Source organism: Ranitomeya imitator, chromosome 2 (genome assembly GCF_032444005.1).
Source record: "Ranitomeya imitator isolate aRanImi1 chromosome 2, aRanImi1.pri, whole genome shotgun sequence".
Taxonomy (NCBI): Eukaryota; Metazoa; Chordata; class Amphibia; order Anura; family Dendrobatidae; genus Ranitomeya; species Ranitomeya imitator.
In genome coordinates this window covers 64,004,712-64,032,641 of record NC_091283.1, presented here as the reverse complement: position 1 = coordinate 64,032,641, position 27,930 = coordinate 64,004,712, and the positions used below count along the sequence as shown (strand labels likewise).

The 27,930-nt window shown below is 51.0% G+C and overlaps 1 protein-coding gene across 3 annotated transcripts in view; it reads left to right on the top strand.

Annotated features, from left to right (window-relative positions):
- The window catches only part of LPAR4 (lysophosphatidic acid receptor 4), a 99,972-nt gene that overhangs the window by 6,827 nt on the left and 65,215 nt on the right, over positions 1 to 27,930 (top strand). The gene's annotated exons all lie outside the window — the stretch shown is intronic.

The following is a 27,930-nucleotide window of genomic DNA, read 5'->3' as shown; positions in this document are numbered from 1 at the left end:
ATTGTCGGAAGGTAAAATAGGCAGCATGGTGGTTAGAACTGCAGCCTTGCAGCGCTGGGGTCCTGGGTTCTAATCCCACCAAGGACAACATCTGCAAGGAGTTTATGTTCTCCCCCATGTTTTCATGGGTTTCCTCATACAATCCAAAGACCTACTGATAGGGGATTTTAGATTGTGAGCCCCATTGGTGACAGTGATGGTGATGGCGCTATATAAGCAATGCAAAATAATAAATGGGCAAACAAAAAGAAAAACCCGGTCAAAAATTGTATCTAGTTTTTGGAACCGACTTCTACTGCCCAGTTTTATAAATCAAACTAGTGGTTTCTTATGTCCTAATGGTCAAACCTATCTGTCGATTTATAGAGGGTGAGAATGTTCTACTAGGACCTTGGAATAAACCGGGAGGTCACAATATGCACCAACGACTCTTTGAACCGTGTACCAGCTCAGAGGCAAATTGCCAAAATTTGAGTAAATTGACACCGGCTGATTTATGATAAAGGTTTGTTTCCCGATAATCGGGCGGTGTAAACAATCACCCAATGCGTGAGCAAAACGCTCGTTCATCTGGCAAAATTACTTGGGCTGTACGCCGCTGAGACAACGATAGTCCATGTGCGCAGAAAGATCGCATTAACGGTGCAACGGTCGCGTCTTACCAGGCTATCAAGGTTCACCGGATCGGCGGTCCTTTTTTCACGCCGTGGACGGTTGTCCAGTGTAAACAGAGCCTTAATGATTGAAGTTCTTCACAAATCATTGGATTGCGTGTAAACCCTCGAGGAGAATACGGATAGTTTTATGTCGCTACGTGGGTAAATGTAGATGTGTATATTCACTACCGATGGATTATTTGAAGAAACGCTCGGATTTTAGCGTCGGCGGAGAGTGCGGCGCGTCCTCCAGATCCGCAGCTGTGTACGGCTGGCTGCGACTTTGGTCTTTTTAAATTGAACTGTGAACTTTGATGCAGATGTTGGGAGGACGGACAGGAGGCCATAGTGTAAACATCAGGAGAGATGAGAACTGCTGTGAGAGGGGGGAAGGGGCCGGAGGGGGAGGAGGTGGCCAGTTTACACATTTTTAATGAGTGTCAGACATAATAGAAGCAGATGTGTGTTTTTTTTTTTTTTTTTTTAAACTCTGGGTGGACGGAATGAATTCCTTTGACATTTGCAAGCAGAAATGTATTGTCAATTAATTGTATATGCTGATTAGATATTTTTATTTTTTTTTGGTGGGATGACATTTGGTAACTTATATCCAGTGTGCAAAAAGGAGAACTAGTTATAAACCTTTAGAATTGTATCAGTTTTTTTTCTTCGTTTTTTTGCTACTACTACACAATCGGATACAATGTAACCAGTAAATTGTCTTGTATTGATAGATATTTATGTTTGTATTTTGCACAGAATATTCCCTTTTTCCTAGGAATTATCAGGGGATATGGAGGAAGGCCCACGCCCAAGACCATTAGCCAGTAATAGGGTTGAGCGAAACGGATCGTTCATTTTCAAAAGTCGCCGACTTTTGGCAAAGTCGGGTTTCATGAAACCCGACCCGATCCCTGTGTGGGGTCGGCCATGCGGTACGTGAATTTCGCGCCAAAGTCGCGTTTCGTATGACGCGCTTGGCGCCATTTTTTCAGCCAATGAAGGAGCGTGGGCAGAGTGATTACATAGGAGAGAGAGAGAAGAAAAAAAAAAATCCCATTGACTTTGCATTGGGTTTCGTGTTTCGGTCGATCCCCGACTTTTCGCCATAATCGGCCGATTTCACTCGACTCGACTTTAGAGATAGTCGGGTTTCGCGAAACCTGACTCGACCCTAAAAAAGTAAAAGTCGCTCAACCCTAGCCAGTAACATAAAGGAGCTCTCTCTCTTGGGGAACCTTTATTTTTTTCAATGACTGACATGTAATTCTATATTTCGCCCTATTCAGTGAATAATTATTTTTGCCACCCGCAAATTAAGAAGCTTCACTTGCAGCAATCAGCTGTCCTACGGGCGGGCATTCCATGATAAATGGGTCGTCTTAGGCTAGTCTCACACGTCCAGATATTTCCGGTACCGGAAGAAACTGTCCCGGAGCTGTCAGTGTGTGCACGTAGGTCATCCGCGTGCTGTCCGTGTATTGAAACAATTTGCTTCAATTTTAACCCAATGACTTTAAAAAAAGCACACAGACTGCATTCGTGTGCGGTACATGTTTACACGCACCCACTGACTTAATGGGTCCGTGTGCTCCCACGAACAGGGCCAGCTCCAGGTTTTTGAGGGCCCCAGGCGAAAGAGTGTCATATATATATAGTATATAGAACAGCCATGTAGTATATAGCACAGACATGTAGTATACAGCACAGCCCCCCTCCCCCCAAGAATGGCCCCATAGACAAGACAATGATCTTAAGGAAATAGTGGAGAGGGGACCCCTTTTTGCCAGTCGTCGCAGTAGAAACATTAGGGATAGTATAGTCCGCAACCGTTTTGTGACAAATAGAAATAATTGGCTCACGGATAGCATTCCTAAAGGTAACTTTAAATGTGGGGGTTGTAACTTCTGTAGGTACCATTGCACAGCAAACAGGGTTAGAGTGGGTCATATACAGCATACAGTGCGGGATTTTATATCCTGCAGGACCACTCACGTCGTTTATATTCTTTTTTTGCCCATGTAGGTATTTTTATATTGGCAAAACGATCCGTCCTTTGTTTGTCCGCATTAGGGAGCATTTCAATTCCGTAAAAACAGGGAAGGGAGCTCCGAGGTTAATAGATCATGTTCGTACTCACCATGCGGGTAATACCCAGGTGCTAAGGTTCGCTGGTTTAGAGCAGGTCTCACTACCGGAGGGAGGAGGCGACTTGTGCCGCCTTCTACTGCGTAGAGAGGCCAGATGGATCCTGCGCGCAGACGCAGCAGGACCATCTGGTCTGAATGAAAAAGTTGATATGTCGGTTTTCTTGTAAATTGTTTCTTGTTAATCTTTAATGTTGAATTCGGTCTTTATTGATGTTCATAGTGTTCGCTGTTTTTAATTTCTTGTTGTTTTTAAATATAACACTGTTTATGTTTTGAGTATTGGGGGGAGGAGTTTGGGACTCAGGTGGGTCTATAAAACACTCCCCCGATCCATTCAGCGTCTGGACCCGTTGAAGTGCCGTTGAGCACGAAACGGCCGTTGTCCGTAGCTGATCCCGTCCCTCCCTGCTGTTCGTTTTTTCATATGTCCAAATAAAGTGATGTTAACCACACCAGGGTAAGTGCGCTCCTACCTTTTTTCTATATTTTCACATATTATATGACACAGCCCACGTAGTATGTAGAACAGTCATGTAGTATAAAGCACAGCCCACATAGCATATAACAGCCCCCATAGTATATAGAACAGCCATGTAGTATATAGCACAGACATGTAGTATACAGCACAGCCCCCCTCCCCCCAAGAATGGCCCCATAGTCCAGTACTCACTGTTAGTTACAGAAAAAAATAACACTCCTCACGTCTCAACGTTCCTGCGCCGCGCTGCTCCCTCCCTGCTCCGGTATCGGCGGCTGCCACTGCACTGCCTGACACACAGCGAGTGCGCGATGACGTCATCGCAGTGTCAGAGGTAGAGTGGGGAATGATGGGAGAGGGAGCGTCAGGTGACGCTTTCTCCTCCATCATTTGCTTTGAACTTTACCGGCAGACGGTGGTAAAGTTCAAAGCGGCGGCGGAGGAGTTGGCGCTAGCGACAGGTGGCCCCCCCTGCCTCACAGGGGTCCCATAGCAGCTGCGTGATGTGCAGATAGCTTAGGGCCCCTGGGGGAGCGGGGGCCCTAGGCACTGACAGCTGCCTGCCCCTAACGCCGGCCCTGAATGGGCCCCCCTGTCTCGCCAGGGCCCCGCCACTTGCCCGGGTACGCCGGGTGCTGACTCTGGCCCTGCCCACGAACATTGACATGTCTCTGTGTTTTGCGCACGGACACACGGTCCGTGAAAACACGCTGACATCTGCAGAGACACATTTATTTTAATGTGTCTACGTGTGAAACCGGCCTTAAGGTTTGTGCACACGTCGTCTTCTTCAGATGAGCGAACCCACTGAGCTTTTCAAAAGGAAGATGCTTCCAGAAACTCCATTTATCTGTGTCCAGTAGATAGAAAAATCTTTAGATTATTAATATTATTTTTTATTTATATAGCACCATTAATTCCATGGTGCTGTACATGAGAAAGGGGTTACATACAGGGTTATAGATATCATTTACAGTACACATTTCTGGTGACAGACTGGTACAGAGGGGAGAGGACCCTGTCCTTGCGGACTTACATTCTAGTGATGCAATTTAATGGCTATCTGAAAAGATGGCCACTCTTTGGCGGGACATATTTTATGAACATTTTTCCAGCGTTGTTTAAGCATCCCCACCCCCTAGCCGTTCTTAATGCTGAAACGCTCAAAATGACACTAGACCATTGACTTTTATTAAAGTACAGAGAGTCTTCGAGCGGAAAACAACTTTATTTTACCTGCTTGGTGTCTTTAGAAACCAAATCTAAAGCTGTTAAGATGCTCAAAAGACTGAGGAGGCGATTCATCAACATGGGCAATTCTCTCACACACCTTGATGAGGGGGCGTTCTGGAGAAGATGTTCCTGATTCATTAAGAGGTGCGCGCGAGCCACAAATCATACATCATTTGAATGTAAAAAACGGGGGTCACCGCGCCCAGTAACGCTCAATCTACCCTTACTTTTTTGGACCTGGGGTGAAAATGGTGTGAAAACGCTAGAAGTCGCACTTTTGTTTGTGTGCGCAATATCGCGTTGTACAAAAAAAACTGACTTTCACATTTTTTTTTTCTCACCAGAAACCTTTGAATGAGTCGCCCCCACTATGTAAGATCATTTAGATGTTTTAACATAGAATTGTGTTTTTCTTTTGTGTATTTAGCTCTTTTTCAGAGTTTAATCCACCTGAAAAAGACTTGATGTGCACATGCCCTAAATTTAGGGTTTTTTTTTATATCAGTAATTATATAGATTTATTTAATAGGAGCACATAAAGATTTTGGGTTTTTCTTCCCCCGAAAAACTTGGTAACCTTAATTACATTGGTCACAGTGCACCCCACAAATATCTTCAACAAAGAGGTCTCATCCCCTTAGGCTGAAACCCTTCTATAAGGCTGGCGGGGGCGACACAGTGCTTTCGGCCATGATACAGGTTGGCAAAAGGTTGCTACATGGCACAATAAGGCTTCATTCTAAAGTCTGTGATCATTCAGCTACGCAGAAAGAAACGTGCTGGTGTCGTCACTGATTTTCATCAGTGTTTGATCCGTATCCGGTTTTACCAAAAAAAAGTCTCATCGGTGATTATCACATATGAAAAAATTTAAACTGCAAATTTTCTCCTGGTCATTGCAATATTAATCATGGACAGAACATGGACTGCACGCTGAAGTCATCCGTCATTTTCATGAACGGATAGACGTAGATGGGTAATTTTTATCCACATCGAAGATCAAAATCTGACATGTCACCGTGATTTTCTTGCAGACACCTGGGGCTCCATTCATCAAAGCTCTCACGCCAGAATTCAGACGTAAAAGGTTTTGAAAAGTTGCACCAACATTTTGCAACTTCTTGGCATTTTCTTGCCAATTTCTCCCAGCTATTGAAAGTGTGAACGTGGCCTTACGGGTGTGTGCACATGGAGAGTATGTACACTCGATTTCCTGTCCAGATATTCTGAATAGTAAACTTGCTGTATTTTACATTAGCAGTACTGGTGGATGAGATTTTAGCAAATCTTATGCACATCCTAAGGAGTATACACGAAGGCTAAATTCACAGCTGCTGAAAATTTGTCCATAATTACACTTTGTATGTGATAGTGGATTTTCACCCTTTAGGCCCCACTAGGATGTATGTGATAGTGGATTTCACCCTTTAGGCCCCACTTGGATGTCTGTGTGTCACGGTCCGAGTACAGACCTCCATGGACATATTAGCCGCTGGTCTCCTGACTTGAACTTTACTGCGTCATAGTCAAATACCAGGCTGTCAAATCTAGATCAGGAGACCGCGGGCCAGTCTGTGCATCACGGTCCGTACTCTGGTGGTGATATATGGTCATCTAAGGCTACTTTCACATTTCTGTCAGTAGTCGCCCGTCACAAAGCGTCGGCGCAACAGAAGATTGTTCTTTCACATTTCCGTCTGTATTCTGGGTGAGGGAAGAGAGTGAGAGCGATATTTCCAGCCGAGCATGCGCAGTCTGAAACACTGGATACAACGTACAGAAAAACGTTCCCTTGAACGCTTTTTGCAAAAGATGGCCCATCACATTCCAGAGGATCCAGTGCACGATGGATGAAACGTGTGTCCATCCGTCGTGATACGTCGCTAATACAAGTCTATGGGAAAATGCAGGATCCTGCAAATTTTTTTGCAGGATCCTGCATTTTCCAAAATCGCCGTATTGCGACAGCAGAGGAAAGACAGAAATGTGAAAGTAGCCTTAGGCCCCGTTCACACTTCTGTGATTTTTCTCTTTTTTTTGAGTTTCATTAGAGTTTGGTCAGCGTGTCAATTTTTTACCTTCAGTTTTTCTCAGATGGCAAAAAGTACCTAATTTTTTATTTATTTATTTTTTACATACCCATAGATTTGCATCGACGAGCTTACTCTGAGAATCCCATCATACTATATCTCCCAAGATTTTGTGCGGACCACTCACTCAGTTTGTAAGGATAGGTTAACAGCTCCATAGACTACGATAGTTCCATCTGTGAACTCGTACAAGAAATGTTAGGGCTACTCGTCGAGTTTGGGCGTAACAGCCATGTAGCAACGCAGCAGCATACAAGTGAATGAGGTTGCAGACTGGTTGGATTTTTGGGGACTTGCTTATTGCGGTAACGTCGGTGTGACAATGCAACCCAATCAGTTTCTGTAGCTCTGTGATGTAGCAGCGGCACAGCGCAACGTCGCGCCACATCTACTGTGTAGCCCTAGCCAAAAACTGACATCTTAATGAGGCCTTACAATGCAAAAGGAGAAATTCATGCCTTAATGGGACCATATCTCCACCCATATCTGCTGAAGTCTTTACTGACTATGAGCAAAATTTTTGGTGCAAGAGTTCCATAGTAGAAATGCCTCATGTGGATCCCACAATGAATGTTTGACGCTCAATATTTTCGAAAAAAATGCAAGTAACCTATTTTACTCAACGAGTGCAGAAATGTTGCAAAAAATCAGCATCTCAAAAGTTCATCTTGGCAACGTAGCCTTAAAGGGAGACGCAGTTCTTTTCTGCGACTGTCTTTTGCAGTGAGATGCTCTTTTATTGTAGACCTGAGCTGATCGTCTGTTAAGCATCAGAAAAAGATAGAGCCATTTTCTCCCTCCATGTGATGGACCTTTTTTTTTTGTTTTTTTGTTTTTTACCTGTTTTTGGTCTTTTTTCTTAAAAAAAAAAAATATATATATATATGAATGAACTTTCTTCCTACCAATAATTAATATGTGAATAGCCCTATAGAATAGAGTATGCCCATATAATGTCCAGGAGAAATGGACCACAGAAAGACAACAAACAGTGATGTCTGCATAAGCGCGTAGGCATGTTTTTGGTTTTGGAAACAAATGCATTGGGTGTATTGCAATCTTAGAAAATGGAAATGATTAAGCTGAGTCTAATGACTCATCGTGTATATTATAGCAGAAACCAGAAGGCAGTGGCTTAGTGGCACATGTATACATAATAAACCAAGGACAACATGTTGTTACAGCAAAAAATGTATAGAACTTATTAAATGCCGTTAAAAAAACACATATAAACCATAGAAAATAGTCAAAGTCTGGAAGTCCAACCTCGGGAACCACCTCACTGCAGGCACATATACCAGAGCTCTTCGGCTGCCGACCCAATGAAAAAACATGTAGATAGTCCATAGGAAGAATAGAAAATAGGTGGCACTCACCGTTCCTTAAAATCCAGTCTTTATTGACAAATGTTATAACAGCTTTGCCGGTTGAATATGTACTTGGTGTCAGCTGAGGTCACCAAGTAATGCAACAATTTCAGTTTGGCCCATGTCCTGATATGGACACATATAACGTGGCGAGGGACAGTAGCTGTGGGCGAGGTACCTGCACGTTGTATAAAGGTGGGGGTCCTGGCTGGGTGTGTGGACTTGTGCTGTGTGGGTGCTACACCTTTTTCTGGCTGCATGTTACTGATGACTACGGTTGGCCAGGACCAGATGTTGAGGACTTCAATGAGAGAGTCCACCAGTCGAAAATAAACTTTTTTACTGAACGATAACTTTGTGGGAATTATGTACTATAGGTAGCGGGTACACAACTCCATGAACGTTTCCTTCGCAATACGGAGCATTTTCACACACACTCTATTCCTTTCTCTCTACTTGTTTGGTTTCTATCTGTTTCCTTCACCACAACCCAGCTCAGTACTACAGTCCAATTAGCAAGAGTCCTTTCCTCAACATCTGGTTCCACATCCTCTTTCAACTCAAGGTAACAATGTTACCAGTATGGCTGATACTTAACATCTCTACTATAGACGCATTGGAACTCATGCCCGGGGGATGCTTTTTATCTCCCGTTCTGTCCCATTTTGCCTCTCTGAGTAAAAACTTGGGCATCTTCCCTCAGGACCCGTCTTATAGTATTCACTCCATCCTTCTGTCAGTTTTACTTTTCTCTTTACTCCAACTCATGCTAACCACCATCTTGGTCTCCTCTTACTTCAGGACATCCATGTCATGCGGCACTGCTTATGGTCTAGACCTTAGGTTTGTAAACTGGGCCCTATCTGATGTCCACAATCAACTGTGCATCTGTCCCTTTACCTTATCCTCTCCCACTCTGGGCTAGTCCTAATTCTTAACTCTAACTCTCCCTACAGTCTGGCAGAACACAATACAAACACTATTAACACTAGTGTTGAGCGATACCTTCCGATATCGGAAAGTATCGGTATCGGTTTGGATCGGCCGATATTCAAAAAATATCGGATATCGCCGATACCGATACCCGATCCCAATGCAAGTCAATGGGACCAAAATATCGGAATTAAAATAAACCCTTTCTTTCCTTGTAGGTTCATTCTACATGAAGGAAAACAACTAAGAATAATGCCGGATGTATTTGGGGAGGTGGCGGAGACATTAAAGTCATAGAGGTTTATCCCAATCAAATAGAATAGCATGTTTTTTGTTTTTTTTTAAGACGTTCGGAGTGACAAAGATATTGACTATGTAAATTTTTTTTTTATTTTGTCAGATATTGATGTTTCACTATTCCACGCCCTTCCCCTTCTTTTTTTTCTTTTTTTTTTTTCTTTTCCCACACTTTCATCTTCATCATCATCAGCATCTTTGACATCAACTTCTTCACCTTATTCATCTTCTTCTTCATCTTCTACCTATTTTTTTTTTTTTATTACATTCTTCATATTCATTTTATTCAACTATTATTATTCTTCTTATTCTACATATTCTTTTTATTCCACTGTTATTATTCTTCCTATTCTACTTCTTCATCATATTCTCATTTGTGACAGGCATTCCCGTAGTTGTTATCTATAAAAGTTTGAAGATTACACCTTCCGTTCTGCCAGTCACAAAAGTTACATTTGTCCGCGTTCAGTTTGGCCTGCAGCATCAGGCTTTATCCAGGGGCACCACGAGGAGGAACGGACTCACCCCCATACACTGCTTAGTCTTCTTCTGCATATAATTTAGATAATATCTTTTGCTCTGATATTAAGTCTTATGCTTAATGTTCTTCTGCTCTTTGTTCTGCAGCCTCTTGTTCTTCTGCTTCTCGGTCTTCCATGTTGTCGTCTCCAGGGTCGTCGTCTCCAGTGTCGTCATCTCCGCCGTCGTCGTCGTCGTCATCGGGGTGGTCTTCCGTGTCGTCGTCATCGTGGTGGTCTTCCGGGTCGTCGACGTTAGGGTCTTCAACTTGGAAATGTAGCAGAAGGTACAAGAAGGCTGAGAAAATGCCAAGAACCAGCTGATGGAACTGGAACTCGGATGGCTACCCGAAGGTTCAAGAGCCTATGGAACTACCGAGGACCAGCTGACGTTACTGGAACCCGGTTACTAAGCAGGAGGTACCCGTGCTAAAAAGCACTACCAAGGACCGCCTGACGTTGACGGAACTCGGATACCCAGAAGGAGGCACCTAAGCCAAAGGCTCTGCCCGGAACCAGCTGACGTTACTGGAACCAGGATGGGGAGCAGAAGGTACAAGAGCAAAAGACACTGCCGAGAACCAGCTGACGGTACTGGAACCCGGATGGGTAGCCGAAGGTCCAAGAGCCAATGGAACTACCGAGGACCAGCTGACGTTACTGGAACCCGGTTACTAAGCAGGAGGTACCCGTGCCTGAAAGCACTACCAAGGACCACCTGACGTTGGTGGAACTTGGATACCCAGAAGGAGGCACCTAAGCCAAAGGCTCTGCCCGGAACCAGCTGACGGTACTGGAACCAGGATGGGGAGCAGAAGGTACAAGAGCAAAAGACACTGCCGAGAACCAGCTGACGGTGCTGGAACCAGGTGGTGGACCCGAAGGCCCACAGGAGAGGAGAGAACAGCTAGGCCGCGAGGCAGCCGCAGTTACCGAACCCCAACAGTCCTACAGGGGGAGCTGGGCCTACTGGCACTACATAACCAGCCTTGACTACCAGTTCACGCAGCCCACATAGGAAGCTCCTAAACTGGAGGCACCCTGGAGTTGGCTAACTCGACCGCACCACGACGGGGCAAGCATAGGCGTCTCAGTGAAGTTGACACAACCCGGAAACAGCTGACGGTGCTGAAACCAGGCTTGGCACGAGGGAGTACCTGTGACAAGAACACTGCCGAGAACCAGCTGGCGGTGCTGGAACCCGGATGCGTTGCCCCAGTGTGCAAGAGCCAATGGCACGACCGAGGACCAGCTGACGGTGCTGGAACCCGGTTACTAAGCTGTAGGTGCCCGCGCTTAAAAGCACTACCAAGGACCGCCTGGCGTTGGCGGAACTCGGATACCCAGGAGGAGGCACCTAAGCCAAAGGCTCGGCCCGGAACCAGCTGACGGTGCTGGAACCAGGTGGTGGACCCGAAGGTCCACAGGAGAGGAGAGAACAGCTAGGCCGCGAGGCAGCCGCAGTTACCGAACCCCAACAGTCCTACAGGGGGAGCTGGGCCTACTGGCACTACAGAACCAGCCTTGACTACCAGTTCACGCAGCCCACATAGGAAGCTCCTAAACTGGAGGCACCCTGGAGTTGGCTAACCCGACCGCACCACGACGAGGCAAGCATAGGTGTCTCAGTGAGCTTGACACAACCCGGAAACAGCTGACGGTGCTGAAACCAGGCTTGGCACGAGGGAGTACCTGTGACAAAAACACTGCCGAGAACCAGCTGGCGGTGCTGGAACCCGGATGCGTTGCCCCAGTGTGCAAGAGCCAATGGCACGACCGAGGACCAGCTGACGGTGCTGGAACCCGGTTACTAAGCTGTAGGTGCCCGCGCTTAAAAGCACTACCAAGGACCGCCTGGCGTTGGCGGAACTCGGATACCCAGGAGGAGGCACCTAAGCCAAAGGCTCGGCCCGGAACCAGCTGACGGTGCTGGAACCAGGTGGTGGACCCGAAGGTCCACAGGAGAGGAGAGAACAGCTAGGCCGCGAGGCAGCCGCAGTTACCGAACCCCAACAGTCCTACAGGGGGAGCTGGGCCTACTGGCACTACAGAACCAGCCTTGACTACCAGTTCACGCAGCCCACATAGGAAGCTCCTAAACTGGAGGCACCCTGGAGTTGGCTAACCCGACCGCACCACGACGAGGCAAGCATAGGTGTCTCAGTGAGCTTGACACAACCCGGAAACAGCTGACGGTGCTGAAACCAGGCTTGGCACGAGGGAGTACCTGTGACAAAAACACTGCCGAGAACCAGCTGGCGGTGCTGGAACCCGGATGCGTTGCCCCAGTGTGCAAGAGCCAATGGCACGACCGAGGACCAGCTGACGGTGCTGGAACCCGGTTACTAAGCTGTAGGTGCCCGCGCTTAAAAGCACTACCAAGGACCGCCTGGCGTTGGCGGAACTCGGATACCCAGGAGGAGGCACCTAAGCCAAAGGCTCGGCCCGGAACCAGCTGACGGTGCTGGAACCAGGTGGTGGACCCGAAGGTCCACAGGAGAGGAGAGAACAGCTAGGCCGCGAGGCAGCCGCAGTTACCGAACCCCAACAGTCCTACAGGGGGAGCTGGGCCTACTGGCACTACAGAACCAGCCTTGACTACCAGTTCACGCAGCCCACATAGGAAGCTCCTAAACTGGAGGCACCCTGGAGTTGGCTAACCCGACCGCACCACGACGAGGCAAGCATAGGTGTCTCAGTGAGCTTGACACAACCCGGAAACAGCTGACGGTGCTGAAACCAGGCTTGGCACGAGGGAGTACCTGTGACAAAAACACTGCCGAGAACCAGCTGGCGGTGCTGGAACCCGGATGCGTTGCCCCAGTGTGCAAGAGCCAATGGCACGACCGAGGACCAGCTGACGGTGCTGGAACCCGGTTACTAAGCTGTAGGTGCCCGCGCTTAAAAGCACTACCAAGGACCGCCTGGCGTTGGCGGAACTCGGATACCCAGGAGGAGGCACCTAAGCCAAAGGCTCGGCCCGGAACCAGCTGACGGTGCTGGAACCAGGTGGTGGACCCGAAGGTCCACAGGAGAGGAGAGAACAGCTAGGCCGCGAGGCAGCCGCAGTTACCGAACCCCAACAGTCCTACAGGGGGAGCTGGGCCTACTGGCACTACAGAACCAGCCTTGACTACCAGTTCACGCAGCCCACATAGGAAGCTCCTAAACTGGAGGCACCCTGGAGTTGGCTAACCCGACCGCACCACGACGAGGCAAGCATAGGTGTCTCAGTGAAGTTGACACAACCCGGAAACAGCTGACGGTGCTGAAACCAGGCTTGGCACGAGGGAGTACCTGTGACAAGAACACTGCCGAGAACCAGCTGGCGGTGCTGGAACCCGGATGCGTTGCCCCAGTGTGCAAGAGCCAATGGCACGACCGAGGACCAGCTGACGGTGCTGGAACCCGGTTACTAAGCTGTAGGTGCCCGCGCTTAAAAGCACTACCAAGGACCGCCTGGCGTTGGCGGAACTCGGATACCCAGGAGGAGGCACCTAAGCCAAAGGCTCGGCCCGGAACCAGCTGACGGTGCTGGAACCAGGTGGTGGACCCGAAGGTCCACAGGAGAGGAGAGAACAGCTAGGCCGCGAGGCAGCCGCAGTTACCGAACCCCAACAGTCCTACAGGGGGAGCTGGGCCTACTGGCACTACAGAACCAGCCTTGACTACCAGTTCACGCAGCCCACATAGGAAGCTCCTAAACTGGAGGCACCCTGGAGTTGGCTAACCCGACCGCACCACGACGAGGCAAGCATAGGTGTCTCAGTGAGCTTGACACAACCCGGAAACAGCTGACGGTGCTGAAACCAGGCTTGGCACGAGGGAGTACCTGTGACAAAAACACTGCCGAGAACCAGCTGGCGGTGCTGGAACCCGGATGCGTTGCCCCAGTGTGCAAGAGCCAATGGCACGACCGAGGACCAGCTGACGGTGCTGGAACCCGGTTACTAAGCTGTAGGTGCCCGCGCTTAAAAGCACTACCAAGGACCGCCTGGCGTTGGCGGAACTCGGATACCCAGGAGGAGGCACCTAAGCCAAAGGCTCGGCCCGGAACCAGCTGACGGTGCTGGAACCAGGTGGTGGACCCGAAGGTCCACAGGAGAGGAGAGAACAGCTAGGCCGCGAGGCAGCCGCAGTTACCGAACCCCAACAGTCCTACAGGGGGAGCTGGGCCTACTGGCACTACAGAACCAGCCTTGACTACCAGTTCACGCAGCCCACATAGGAAGCTCCTAAACTGGAGGCACCCTGGAGTTGGCTAACCCGACCGCACCACGACGAGGCAAGCATAGGTGTCTCAGTGAGCTTGACACAACCCGGAAACAGCTGACGGTGCTGAAACCAGGCTTGGCACGAGGGAGTACCTGTGACAAAAACACTGCCGAGAACCAGCTGGCGGTGCTGGAACCCGGATGCGTTGCCCCAGTGTGCAAGAGCCAATGGCACGACCGAGGACCAGCTGACGGTGCTGGAACCCGGTTACTAAGCTGTAGGTGCCCGCGCTTAAAAGCACTACCAAGGACCGCCTGGCGTTGGCGGAACTCGGATACCCAGGAGGAGGCACCTAAGCCAAAGGCTCGGCCCGGAACCAGCTGACGGTGCTGGAACCAGGTGGTGGACCCGAAGGTCCACAGGAGAGGAGAGAACAGCTAGGCCGCGAGGCAGCCGCAGTTACCGAACCCCAACAGTCCTACAGGGGGAGCTGGGCCTACTGGCACTACAGAACCAGCCTTGACTACCAGTTCACGCAGCCCACATAGGAAGCTCCTAAACTGGAGGCACCCTGGAGTTGGCTAACCCGACCGCACCACGACGAGGCAAGCATAGGTGTCTCAGTGAGCTTGACACAACCCGGAAACAGCTGACGGTGCTGAAACCAGGCTTGGCACGAGGGAGTACCTGTGACAAAAACACTGCCGAGAACCAGCTGGCGGTGCTGGAACCCGGATGCGTTGCCCCAGTGTGCAAGAGCCAATGGCACGACCGAGGACCAGCTGACGGTGCTGGAACCCGGTTACTAAGCTGTAGGTGCCCGCGCTTAAAAGCACTACCAAGGACCGCCTGGCGTTGGCGGAACTCGGATACCCAGGAGGAGGCACCTAAGCCAAAGGCTCGGCCCGGAACCAGCTGACGGTGCTGGAACCAGGTGGTGGACCCGAAGGTCCACAGGAGAGGAGAGAACAGCTAGGCCGCGAGGCAGCCGCAGTTACCGAACCCCAACAGTCCTACAGGGGGAGCTGGGCCTACTGGCACTACAGAACCAGCCTTGACTACCAGTTCACGCAGCCCACATAGGAAGCTCCTAAACTGGAGGCACCCTGGAGTTGGCTAACCCGACCGCACCACGACGAGGCAAGCATAGGTGTCTCAGTGAGCTTGACACAACCCGGAAACAGCTGACGGTGCTGAAACCAGGCTTGGCACGAGGGAGTACCTGTGACAAGAACACTGCCGAGAACCAGCTGGCGGTGCTGGAACCCGGATGCGTTGCCTTGCCTATTAAAGATTGTCTTCCTAGAGCCCCAACTAGCGGTGTTGGAGCAAAGGGTAAGCAGGGGGAGATGAGTGTAGGCCGAAGCCTGCACTGGAGGCAGCTTTGTGTCTGCGTTGCGTTTGCAGGACACTTTGCCGGCTACACACTGGGGGAACAGCTGGCGTTGCTGAACCCCACTAACACAATGGCGTGTGTTTTTCTCTGTGCAGCTAGCACTTGCGGGCAAAAACTAGCGATGTTAGAGCCCGTGTTGAAGCAGGAGGAGGAGGAGAGGAGCAGAGTGTAGGCCGAAGCTTAGTTGAACCAATTTCAAAGGAAACCTTTAACCCCCCCCTCAGGTGTTACAAAGTACAAGAGACACACCTTGTGCAGTATTAATGCTGCACAAGTGAAAGGTTGCTCTATTAATTTGTCTACTTGCACACGCTGAATGAAAGACATACACAATTTACCCCATTCTACAGTCAAACTGTAGTGGATGCGTGACTTGGTTTTTTGATGAGACGCAGCACAGGTGTCCAAAATAACGCCTTGGTGCTTGGAGCAGCTTCCTGAGCGTTGTTATTTGCTGTACAGGAGTCTGCGCTCTTGTGTTATCCCTTGGCAATGCCCTGTTAGCGCTGCCCATCTTATGACATCATTTCATGTTGGCCGGTGCGGTTAACGATGGCCATAAATCCCAGACCCACAGTGTCTTTTCATAAAGCCACACTGCGGTGCTGGGATTCGTGGCCTTGAGCAGTAAATATTTTGGCCGCTCACACACGTCCTTACACCTGCTTCAGACTGGGCGGCCTCTGCTGATCCCTTCTTGCATGCCGCGGCCATGAGGCTGCACAGTCTGAAGAAGGCTGAAGGAGATGAGTTAAGACAGGCGAAGATATGCACTGCTCGTGCCCATCAATCACACCCTCGCAGTCAAAATAATTAAGACAACGAGGAGCATTTTATTCAGGCAGGGCGGACGAACAGGCGCAAGTAGCCAACCAATGATGTCAGAAGACGGGAAGCGCTACCAAGGGGGGTGCTGCGTATCATTAGAAAGGAAAGTCACACCTCAGGGACAGTGGAATGGTCTCAAAGAGACACATTTTGTACGTGTTGAGTTCCACGTGGGCAAGGAGAAAACATCAGCCACCTTGTACAAATGCAGCAGTACTGCTGTACAAGGTGGCTGTTATACATAGAAACACCTGGGGGTGGGGGCCAGGCTCCCTTCAATTTCAGTTCATGTGCCTGCGTGGCGTTTGCAGGTCACGTTGCAAGCTGCACAGCAGGGGAACAGCTGGCGGTGCTGAACCCCACTAACACATTGGCTGGTGTTTTTCTCTGTGCAGCTAGCATTTCCGGGCAAAAACTAGCGGTGTTTGAGCCCAGGGTCAGCAGGAGGAGGAGGAGAGGAGCAAAGTGTAGGCCGAAGCCTGCACTGGTGGCAGCTTTTGGTCGGTTGTGCCAGCGTGGCTTGTGCTGGACACGATGCCGGCTACACAGCGGGGGAACAGCTGGCGTTGCTGAACCCCACTAACACATTGGCTGGTGTTTTTCTCTGTGCAGCTAGCATTTCCGGGCAAAAACTAGCGGTGTTTGAGCCCAGGGTCAGCAGGAGGAGGAGGAGAGGAGCAAAGTGTAGGCCGAAGCCTGCACTGGTGGCAGCTTTTGGTCGGTTGTGCCAGCGTGGCTTGTGCTGGACACGATGCCGGCTACACAGCGGGGGAACAGCTGGCGTTGCTGAACCCCACTAACACATTGGCTGGTGTTTTTCTCTGTGCAGCTAGCATTTCCGGGCAAAAACTAGCGTTGTTAGAGCCCAGGGTCAGCAGGAGGAGGAGAGGAGCAGAGTGTAGGCCGAAGCCTAGTTGAACCAATTTCAAAGGTTACCTTTAACCCCCCCTCAGGTGTTACAAAGAACAAGAGCCACTCCTTCTGCAGCATTAATGCTGCACAAGTAAAAGGTTGCTCTATTAATTTGTCTACTTGCACAAGCTGAATGCAACACGTAGACTATTTAGCCCATTATACTGTTTAACAGTAGTGGAGGCGTGACTTGTCTTTTTAAAGAAAAGCAGCACAGGTGTCGAAAACACCTTTTTGCATGGGCGCAGCTTCCTGAGCGTTGTTAGTTGCTGTACAGGAGTCTGCGCTCTTGTGATCCTTTGGCCATGCGCTGTGAGCGCTTCCTGTCTTATGACCTCATTTCATGTTGGCCGTTGCGGTTAGCGATGGACATGAATCCCAGACCCACAGTGTGTTTTTAAAAAATCACACTGCGGTGCTGGGATTCGTGCCCTGTTGCAGTAAATATGTTTGCCGCTCACACATGTCCTTACACCTGCTTCAGACTGGACGGCCTCATCTGATCCCTTATCGCCTGCCGAGGCCATGAGGACACCCAGTCTGAAGAAGGCGGAAGGAGATGAGTGAACACAGGCAAACATATGCACTGCACATGCCCATCAATCACACCCTCGCTGTCCAAAAAAATAAGACACCGAGGGGCGTTGTTTCGAGCAGGGGAGATGCACAGGCGCAGCCAGCTAACCAATGATGTCAAAAGACGGGCAGCGCTAACAAGGGTGGTGCTGCGTGTCATTACAAAGGAAAGTCACACCTCAGGGACATTGTAATGGTCTCTAATGAGACACATTTTGTACGTGTTGAGTTCCACGTGGGCAAGGAGAAAAAGTCAGCCACCTCGTACAAATGCAGCAGTACTGCTGTACAAGGTGGCTGTTATACATAGAAACACCTGTGGGTGGGGGGCAGGCTCCCTTCAATTTCAGTTCATGTGCCTGCGTGGCGTTTGCAGGTCACGTTGCAAGCTACACAGCAGGGGAACAGCTGGCGTTGCTGAACCCCACTGACACATTGACTGGTGTTTTTCTCTGTGCAGATTGCATGTCCGGGCAAAAACTAGCGGTGTTAGAGCCCAGGGTCAGCAGGAGGAGGAGGAGAGGAGCAAAGTGTAGGCCGAAGCCTGCACTGGTGGCAGCTTTTGGTCGGTTGTGCCAGCGTGGCTTGTGCTGGACACGATGCCGGCTACACAGCGGGGGAACAGCTGGCGGTGCTGAACCCCACTAACACATTGGCTGGTGTTTTTCTCTGTGCAGCTAGCATTTCCGGGCAAAAACTAGCGGTGTTTGAGCCCAGGGTCAGCAGGAGGAGTAGAGGAGCAGAGTGTAGGCCGAAGCCTAGTTGAACCAATTTCCAAGGTTACCTTTAACCCCCCCCCTCAGGTGTTGCAAGGTACAAGAGCCACACCTTGAACAGCATTAATGATGCACAAGTCAAAGGTTGCTCTATTTAATTTTGCTCCTTGCACACGCTGAATTAAACACGTACACTATTTAGCCCATTATACTGTCAAACAGTAGTGGAGGCGTGACTACTAGTCTTTTTAAGGAGACGCAGCACAGGTGTACAAATTTACACCTAGGTGCTGTGCGCAGATTCCTTACCGTTGTTATTTGCAGTACAGGAAACTGCGCTCTTGTGTTATCCCTTGGCAATACCCTGTTAGTGCAGGCCGTCTCATGACCTCATTTCATGTTGGCCGGTGCGGTTAACGATGGCCATAAATCCCAGACCCACAGTGGCTTTTCCTAAAGTCACACTGCGGTGCTGGGATTCGTGGCCTTGTGCAGTAAATATGTTCGCCGCTCACACATGTCCTTACACCTGCTTCAGACTGGGCGGCCTCAGCTGATCCCTTATCGCATGCCGCGGCCATGAGGCCGCACAGTCAGAAGAAGGCGGAAGGAGGGGAGTGAAAACAGGGGAACATATGCACTGCTCGTGCCCATCAATCACACCCTCGCAGTCAAAATATATGAGACAACGGGGGGCGTTGTGTCGGGCAGGGGGGACGCACAGGCACAGCCAGCCAACCAATGATGTCAGGAGACGGGCAGCGCTAACAATGGGGGTGCTGCGTGTCATTAAAAAGGAAAGTCACACCTCAGGGACATTGTAATGGTCTGTAATGAGACACATTTTGTACTTGTTGAGTTCCACGTGTGCAAGGAGAAAAAGTCAGCCACCTTGTACAAATGCAGCAGTACTGCTGTACAAGGTGGCTGTTATACATAGAAACACCTGGGGGGGTGGGGGGCAGGCTCCCTTCAATTTCAGTTCATGTGCCTGCGTGGCGTTTGCAGGTCACGTTGCAAGCTACACAGCAGGGGAACAGCTGGCGTTGCTGAACCCCACTGACACATTGACTGGTGTTTTTCTCTGTGCAGATTGCATGTCCGGGCAAAAACTAGCGGTGTTAGAGCCCAGGGTCAGCAGGAGGAGGAGGAGAGGAGCAAAGTGTAGGCCGAAGCCTGCACTGGTGGCAGCTTTTGTTCTGTTGTGCCAGCGTGGCTTGTGCTGGACACGTTGCCGACTACACAGCAGGGGAACAGCTGGCGGTGCTGAACCCCACTAACACATTGGCTGGTGTTTTTCTCTGTGCAGCTAGCATTTCCGGGCAAAAACTAGCGGTGTTTGAGCCCAGGGTCAGCAGGAGGAGTAGAGGAGCAGAGTGTAGGCCGAAGCCTAGTTGAACCAATTTCAAAGGTTACCTTTAACCCCCCCCTCAGGTGTTGCAAGGTACAAGAGCCACACCTTGAACAGCATTAATGATGCACAAGTCAAAGGTTGCTCTATTTAATTTTGCTCCTTGCACACGCTGAATTAAACACGTACACTATTTAGCCCATTATACTGTCAAACAGTTGTGGAGGCGTGACTTGTCTTTTTAACGAGACGCAGCACAGGTGTCAAAATTTGCACCTAGGTACTGGGCGCAGATTCCTGAGCGTTGTTATTTGCTGTACAGGAGTCTGCGCTCTTGTGTTATCCCTTGGCAATACCCTGTTAGTGCAGGCCGTCTCATGACCTCATTTCATGTTGGCCGGTGCGGTTAACGATGGCCATAAATCCCAGACCCACAGTGGCTTTTCCTAAAGTCACACTGCGGTGCTGGGATTCGTGGCCTTGTGCAGTAAATATGTTCGCCGCTCACACATGTCCTTACACCTGCTTCAGACTGGGCGGCCTCAGCTGATCCCTTATCGCATGCCGCGGCCATGAGGCCGCACAGTCAGAAGAAGGCGGAAGGAGGGGAGTGAAAACAGGGGAACATATGCACTGCTCGTGCCCATCAATCACACCCTCGCAGTCAAAATATATGAGACAACGGGGGGCGTTGTGTCGGGCAGGGGGGACGCACAGGCACAGCCAGCCAACCAATGATGTCAGGAGACGGGCAGCGCTAACAATGGGGGTGCTGCGTGTCATTACAAAGGAAAGTCACACCTCAGGGACATTGTAATGGTCTCTAATGAGACACATTTTGTACGTGTTGAGTTCCACGTGGGCAAGGAGAAAAAGTCAGCCACCTCGTACAAATGCAGCAGTACTGCTGTACAAGGTGGCTGATATACATAGAAACACCTGTGGGTGGGGGGCAGGCTCCCTTCAATTTCAGTTCATGTGCCTGCGTGGCGTTTGCAGGTCACGTTGCAAGCTACACAGCAGGGGAACAGCTGGCGTTGCTGAACCCCACTAACACATTGGCTGGTGTTTTTCTCTGTGCAGCTAGCATGTCCGGGCAGAAACTGGCGTTGTTTGAGCCCAGGGTCAGCAGGAGGAGGAGAGGAGCAAAGTGTAGGCCGAAGCCTGCACTGGTGGCAGCTTTTGGTCGGTTGTGCCAGCGTGGCTTGTGCTGGACACGATGCCGGCTACACAGCGGGGGAACAGCAGGCGGTGCTGAACCCCACTAACACATTGGCTGGTGTTTTTCTCTGTGCAGCTAGCATGTCCGGGCAGAAACTGGCGTTGTTTGAGCCCAGGGTCAGCAGGAGGAGGAGAGGAGCAAAGTGTAGGCCGAAGCCTGCACTGGTGGCAGCTTTTGGTCGGTTGTGCCAGCGTGGCTTGTGCTGGACACGTTGCCGACTACACAGCAGGGGAACAGCTGGCGGTGCTGAACCCCACTAACACATTGGCTGGTGTTTTTCTCTGTGCAGCTAGCATTTCCGGGCAAAAACTAGCGGTGTTTGAGCCCAGGGTCAGCAGGAGGAGTAGAGGAGCAGAGTGTAGGCCGAAGCCTAGTTGAACCAATTTCAAAGGTTACCTTTAACCCCCCCCTCAGGTGTTGCAAGGTACAAGAGCCACACCTTGTGCAGCATTAATGCTGCACAAGTAAAAGGTTGCTCTATTTGTTTTGCTCCTTGCACACGCTGACTAAAACACGTACACTATTTAGCCCATTATACTGTCAAACAGTTGTGGAGGCGTGACTTGTCTTTTTAACGAGACGCAGCACAGGTGTCAAAATTTGCACCTAGGTACTGGGCGCAGATTCCTGAGCGTTGTTATTTGCTGTACAGGAGTCTGCGCTATTGTGATCCCTTGGCCATGCGCTGTGAGCGCTTCCTGTCTTCTGACCTCATTTCATGTCGGCCGTTGCGGTTAGCGATGGACATGAATCCCAGACCCACAGTGTGTTTTCAAACAATCACACTACGTGGCTGGGATTCGTGGCCTTGTGCAGTAAATAGGTTTGCCGCTTACACATGTCCTTACACCGGCTCCAGACTGGGCGGCCTCAGCTGATCCCTTATCGCCTACCACGGCCAGGAGGCCGCACAGTCTGAAGAAGGCGGAAGGAGATGAGTTAAGACAGGCGAACATATGCACTGCTCGTGCCCATAAACCACACCCTCGCTGACAAAATAAATATGACAACGAGGGGCGTTGTTTCTAGCAGGGCGGATGCACAGGCGCAGCCAGCTAACCATGATGACAAAAGACGGGAAACGCTACCAAGGGGGGTGCTGCGTATCATTACAAAGGAAAGTCACACCTCAGGGACAGTGGAATGGTCTCAATGAGACACATTTTGTACGTGTTGAGTTCCACGTGGGCAAGGAGAAAAAGTCAGCCACCTTGTACAAATGCAGCAGTACTGCTGTACTAGGTGGCTGTTATACATAGAAACACCTGGGGGGGTGGGGCCAGGTTCCCTTTTAATTTCAGTTCCTGTGCCTGCATGGCGTTTGCAGGTCACGTTGCCGGCTACACAGCAGGGGAACAGCTGGCGTTGCTGAACCCCACTAACACATTGGCTGGTGTTTTTCTCTGTGCAGCTAGCACTTCCGGGCAAAAACTAGCGGTGTTTGAGCCCAGGGTCAGCAGGAGGAGGAGAGGAGCAGAGTGTAGGCCGAAGCCTGCACTGGTGGCAGCTTTTGTTCTGTTGTGCCAGCGTGGCTTGTGCTGGACACGTTGCCGACTACACAGCAGGGGAACAGCTGGCGGTGCTGAACCCCACTGACACATCACCTAGTGTTTTTTTCTGTGTAGACAACACTTCCAGGTGGCAACTGACAGTGTTGAAACCCAGGGAATCAAAGAGGAGCAGAGTGTAGGCCGAAGCCTGCAGTGGAGCAAGTTGAAAGGGAACCTTTAACCCCCCCCCCCAGGCATTTGTTGCTGAAAGAGCCATCTTGTACAGCAGTAATACTGCACATGGAAAATGGTGGCTCCGAAAATTATGCTCCTTGCAAACGCTGAAGTACACACTCATATAATGTGTCCCCTCACACCGTCAAACCATCCCGGAAGTGGGACTTTCCTTTGTAATGTGACACAGCACAGCCGTCATTCCAACCCCCTTGGTGCCGGGCACCACCTCCTCAACGTTGTTTGGTTCTGTCACGGAGCCCGCACTGTAATGTTATCCCTTGGCCATGCACAGTTAGCGGTGCCCGTCTTCTGACATCATGTAGGTGTCAGGCTGGCAGTGCCTGTGCGTCCAAGCTGCCCGAGATCCAACCTTGCAGTGTCATCTAATGTAGTCCCACTGCGGGCCAGGGATCCATGGGCATGCGCAGTGCATATCATCGCCTCTCACTCACCTCCTTCCTGCTTCTTCAGACTGTGCGGCGTCACGGCCGTGGCATGCTATTAGGGATCAGCTGACGCCGCCTAGTCTGAAGAAGCGTGAAGAAGGGGAGTGAGAGGCTAGTATATGCACTGCGCATGGCCATGGATACCAGGCCCACTGTGGGATCACATTAGACGACACTGCGAGGTGTGATTTCGGGCAGCGTGGACGCACAGGCGCAGCCAGGACGACAACAAATGATGTCAGAGGACGGGCAGCGCAAACTGTGCATGGCCAAGGGATAACATAACAGCGCAGGGTCCATGACGGAATCAAACAACGCTAAGGAGGCAGCGCACGGTGCCAAGGGGGTAGCAATGACGGCTGTGCTGTGTCACATTACAAAGGAAAGTCCCACCTCCGGGACGGTTGGACGGTGTGAGGGGACACATTACATGAGTGTGTAGTTCAGCGTTTGCAAGGAGCATAATTTCAAGAGCGACCTTTCCCTTGTGCAGTATTAGTGCTGCACATGGTGGCTCTTTCAGTAACAAACGCCTAGGGGGGGGGGGGGACAGGTCCCCTTACATTTTAGTTGTGCCAGCGTGGCGGTCGCATGACACGTTGCCGGATACACAGCTGGGGATCAGCTGACGTTACTGAACCCCAATAACAGAGGAGCGACTGTTGACTGTGCACACAGCACTTCCAGGCACCAACTGGCGGTGTTAGAGCCCAGGGACAGCAGGAGGAGCAGATTGGAGGTATTGCCGCACACACAGCTGGGGATCAGCTGACGTTACTGAACCCCAATAACAGAGGAGCGACTGTTGACTGTGCACACAGCACTTCCAGGCACCAACTGGCGGTGTTAGAGCCCAGGGACAGCAGGAGGAGCAGAGGAACAGAGTGTAGGCCGAAGCCTGATTGGAGCAAGTTGAAAGGAAACCTTTAACCCCCCCCCCCAAGACGTTTGTAGCTGAAAGAGCCATGTTGTGCAGCACTAAGGATGCAAAAGGAAAAGGTTGCTCTTTTAATTATGCTCCTTGCAAACACCGAAGTAAACACTAAAAATGTGTCCCTTTATACCGTTAAACCGTTCCGGAGGTGCGAATTTCCTTCGTAATGGGACACAGCACAGCTGTCATTCCTATCCCCTTGATGCCGTGCGCTGCCTCCTCAGCGTTGTTTTAAGCTGCCACGGAGCCTGCGCTGTTCTGTTAGCCCTTGGCCATGCCCAATTAGCGCTGCCTGTCTTCTGACATAATTTGGTGTCAGGCTGTCAGTGCCTGTGCGTCCACGCTGCTCCAGATCCCACCTCGCAGTCTCATCTAACGTAATCCCACTGCGGGCCTTGGAACCATGGGCATGCACAGTGCATAACCTCGACTCTCACTCCCCTCCTTCCCTCTTCTTCAGACTGTGCGGTGTCACGGCCGTGGCATGCTAGGGATCAGCTGACGGCGCACAGTCTAAAGAAGGCGGAGGGAAATGAGCGAGAGCCCGAGGGGAAGATATGCACTGCGCATGCCCATGGATCCCAGGCCCGCAGTGTGACTCAATCAGAAGACACTGCGAGGCGGGATCTCGGGCACCGCGGCCGCACAGGCGCAGCCAGACTGACACCAAATTATGTCAGAAGACAGGCAGCGCAAATAGGGCATGCCCAAGGGATAACAGAACAGCGCAGGCTCCGTGACAGCTTAAAACAACGCTGAGGAGGCAGCGCATGGCACCAAGGGGGTAGGAATGACGGCTGTGCTGCGTCACATTACGAAGGAAAGTCCCAGCTCCGGGACGGTATAACGGTATCAGTGAACACATTTTATAAGTGTTAAGTTCTGCGTGTGCAAAGAGCTAAAAAAAAAGAGCTACCTTTTCCTTGTGCAGCATTACTGCTGCACAAGATGGCTCTTTCAGTAACAAACGACGGGGGGGGGGGGGGGGGGGACAGGTTCCCTTACATTTAGGTTGTTGTGCCAGCGTGGCGGTCGCAGGACACATTGCCGGCTACACAGCTGGGGATCAGCTGACGTTACTGAAACCCAATAACACTGGGTCGTATGTTTTTACTGTGCAGCCTGCACTTCTGAGCCGCAACTGGCGGTGTTGGAGCCCAGGAATAGCAGTTCAGGTGGTAGAAAGATGAACACAGCAGGAGACCTGGATGACACCCAATTACTTAATCAGGCAGAGGAGTGGCAAATTCCTGCGAGATCCAGGCCTGGTTCATTTTCAGGAAAGTAAGCCGGTCAACGTTATCGGAGGATAGTCGCATGCGACGGTCTGTTAGTACACCACCTGCGGCACTAAAGACACGTTCCGATAAGACACTAGCCGCAGGGCAAGCCAGCACCTCCAATGCATACTGGCTTAGCTCTGGCCATGTATCCAGCTTAGAGACCCAAAACTTGAACGGGGAAGAGCCGTCTGGGAGTACAGTAAGAGGGCAAGCCATGTAGTCTGTCACCATCTGACGGAACCGTTGCCTCCTGCTGACTGGAGCCGCCGGTGATGGTGTAGACATTTGGGGCGGGCACACAAAAGTGTGCCAGAGTTGTGCCATACTGGGCTTGCCTTGGGCAGAGGCACTGCTTCTGCTCCCTCTTTGGGCAGAGCCTCCCCCACTGCCTCGACGCACTGAGCTGCTTTGTAAAGCACTAGCAGCACTCCTCTCAGTTGGACAGGAGAAGATGATGGAATTCACCAGTGTGTCGTGGTACTCCCGCAATTTACGCTCCCGGGTCAACGCAGGGATGAGGTTTTGGACGTTGTCCCGGTAGCGAGGATCGAGGAGGGTGAACACCCAATAATCAGGCATGTTGAGAATGTGGTCGATGCGGCGGTCGTTTCTCAGGCACTGCAGCATGAAATCCACCATGTGCTGCAGAGTGCCAACCGGCCCAGAAACGCTGTCCCCTGCTTGAGACATGATCTCTGCCCGCTCGTCATCACCCCACCCTCGCTGTACACACTGACCACTGGACAATTGTGTCGCTCCCTCCTCTGGACGGAGCTCTTCCTCCTCCATTGACTCCTCCTCATCCTCCTCACAAATTGGCCCCTGCGTACCCCTTTGTGAGGAACCACGTGGCGCTGACTCTCCAGAAGCTGATGGAAAAGGTGACTCCTCATCCTCCACCTCTTCCACCACATCATCCCTTAACCCTTGCAAAGTTTGCTGAAGCAGGCAGATAAGGGGGACAGTCATGCTGACTAGTGCATCATCTGCACTTGCCATCCGCGTGGAATAATCAAAAGGACGCAAAACCTGGCAGACGTCCTTCATAGTGGCCCACTCTGTGGTTGTGAAGTCTGATCGGCGCTGACTGCGACTTCTTTGCGCCTGATGCAGCTGGTACTCCATAACTGCTTGCTGCTGCTCACACAACCGCTCCAACATATGTAACGTGGAATTCCACCGGGTAGGTAGGTCACATATGATGCGGTGTTCCGGAAGGCGGAATCGGCGCTGCAGAGCAGCAATGCGGGATCTGGCCAAGCTGGAACGCCGCAAGTGAGCACACTCTAGGCGGACCTTGTGCAGCAGGGCATCAAGATCCGGATAGTCCCTCAGAAAACTCTGCACAACCAAATTGAGCACATGTGCCAGACATGGGATGTGAGTGAGGTTGCCAAGGGCCAAAGCTGCCACCAGATTTCGGCCATTGTCACACACTACCATGCCTGGCTGGAGATTCGCTGGCAGTAACCACACATCGCTCTCCTGCTTGATGGCATTCCAGAGCTCCTGCGCTGTGTGGCTTCGATGCCCCAATGAAACTAGTTTCAAGACGGCCTGCTGACGTTTGGCCACGGCTGTGCTCATGTCGGTCATAGGTAAACGTTCACGGGTCCATGTGGAGGTGGACTGTGACGGATCCTGCAGAGAGGAATCAGAGGAACTGGTGTAAGAGGAGGAGTCGATGCGTACAGACTGGATTCCTGCAATCCTTGGAGTGGGCAGGACACGTCCTGCGCCACTCGCACGATCTGTACCTGGCTCAACAACATTAACCCAATGGGCAGTGAGGGAAACATATCGCCCCTGTCCATGCTGACTGGTCCACGCATCGGTGGTGAGGTGGACCTTGCTACTGACGGCGTTCAGTAGCGCATGTTTTATGTTTGCCTCAACATGCCTGTGCAGGGCAGGGACAGCCTGCCTGCTGAAGTAAAAGCGGCTGGGCACCTTGTACTGTGGGACTGCCAATGCCATCAAGTCACGGAAGCTGTCAGTCTCCACCAGCCTGAACGAGAGCATTTCCAGGGACAACAGTTTGGCAATGCCTGCATTCAGAGCCTGTGCTCGGGGGTGGTTGGCCGAGAATGCCCGCCTTTTCTCCCATGCCTGTACTACCGATGGCTGTAGAGTAGACTGGGAGTGTGAGGATGACTGGGAAGGTGGTGCTGTGGGTGGAATTACACAAGGTCTCTGGGAGGAAGCCAAACCAGCTGTGCGTGAGCTGGAGGAAGAGGCAACACGAGCTGAAGAGGTGGTAGCTGCCGCTGTTGGTTGGCCTACATCTTCAGTGTGTTTCTGTAACTCCACCGCGTGCCTGGTCCGCACATGTTTCCACATATTTGTGGTATTGAGGTTGCTGACATTTTTCCCTCTTTTTACTTTATGATGACACAGCTTGCATTTGACAAAACAAATGTCATCTGCAACTGTGTCAAAAAAGGACCAGGCACTGCAAGTCTTGGGAGCGCCCTTTTTGGCTTTGGAAAGAGACAGGCTCCTAACGGGTGCCAAAGTGGAGGCTACAGGCTCCGCAGTCTTCCCCCTCCCTCTCCCTCTTTGGCCCGTAAGAGGAAGCTCTTCCTCTGAGCTGCTCCCACCA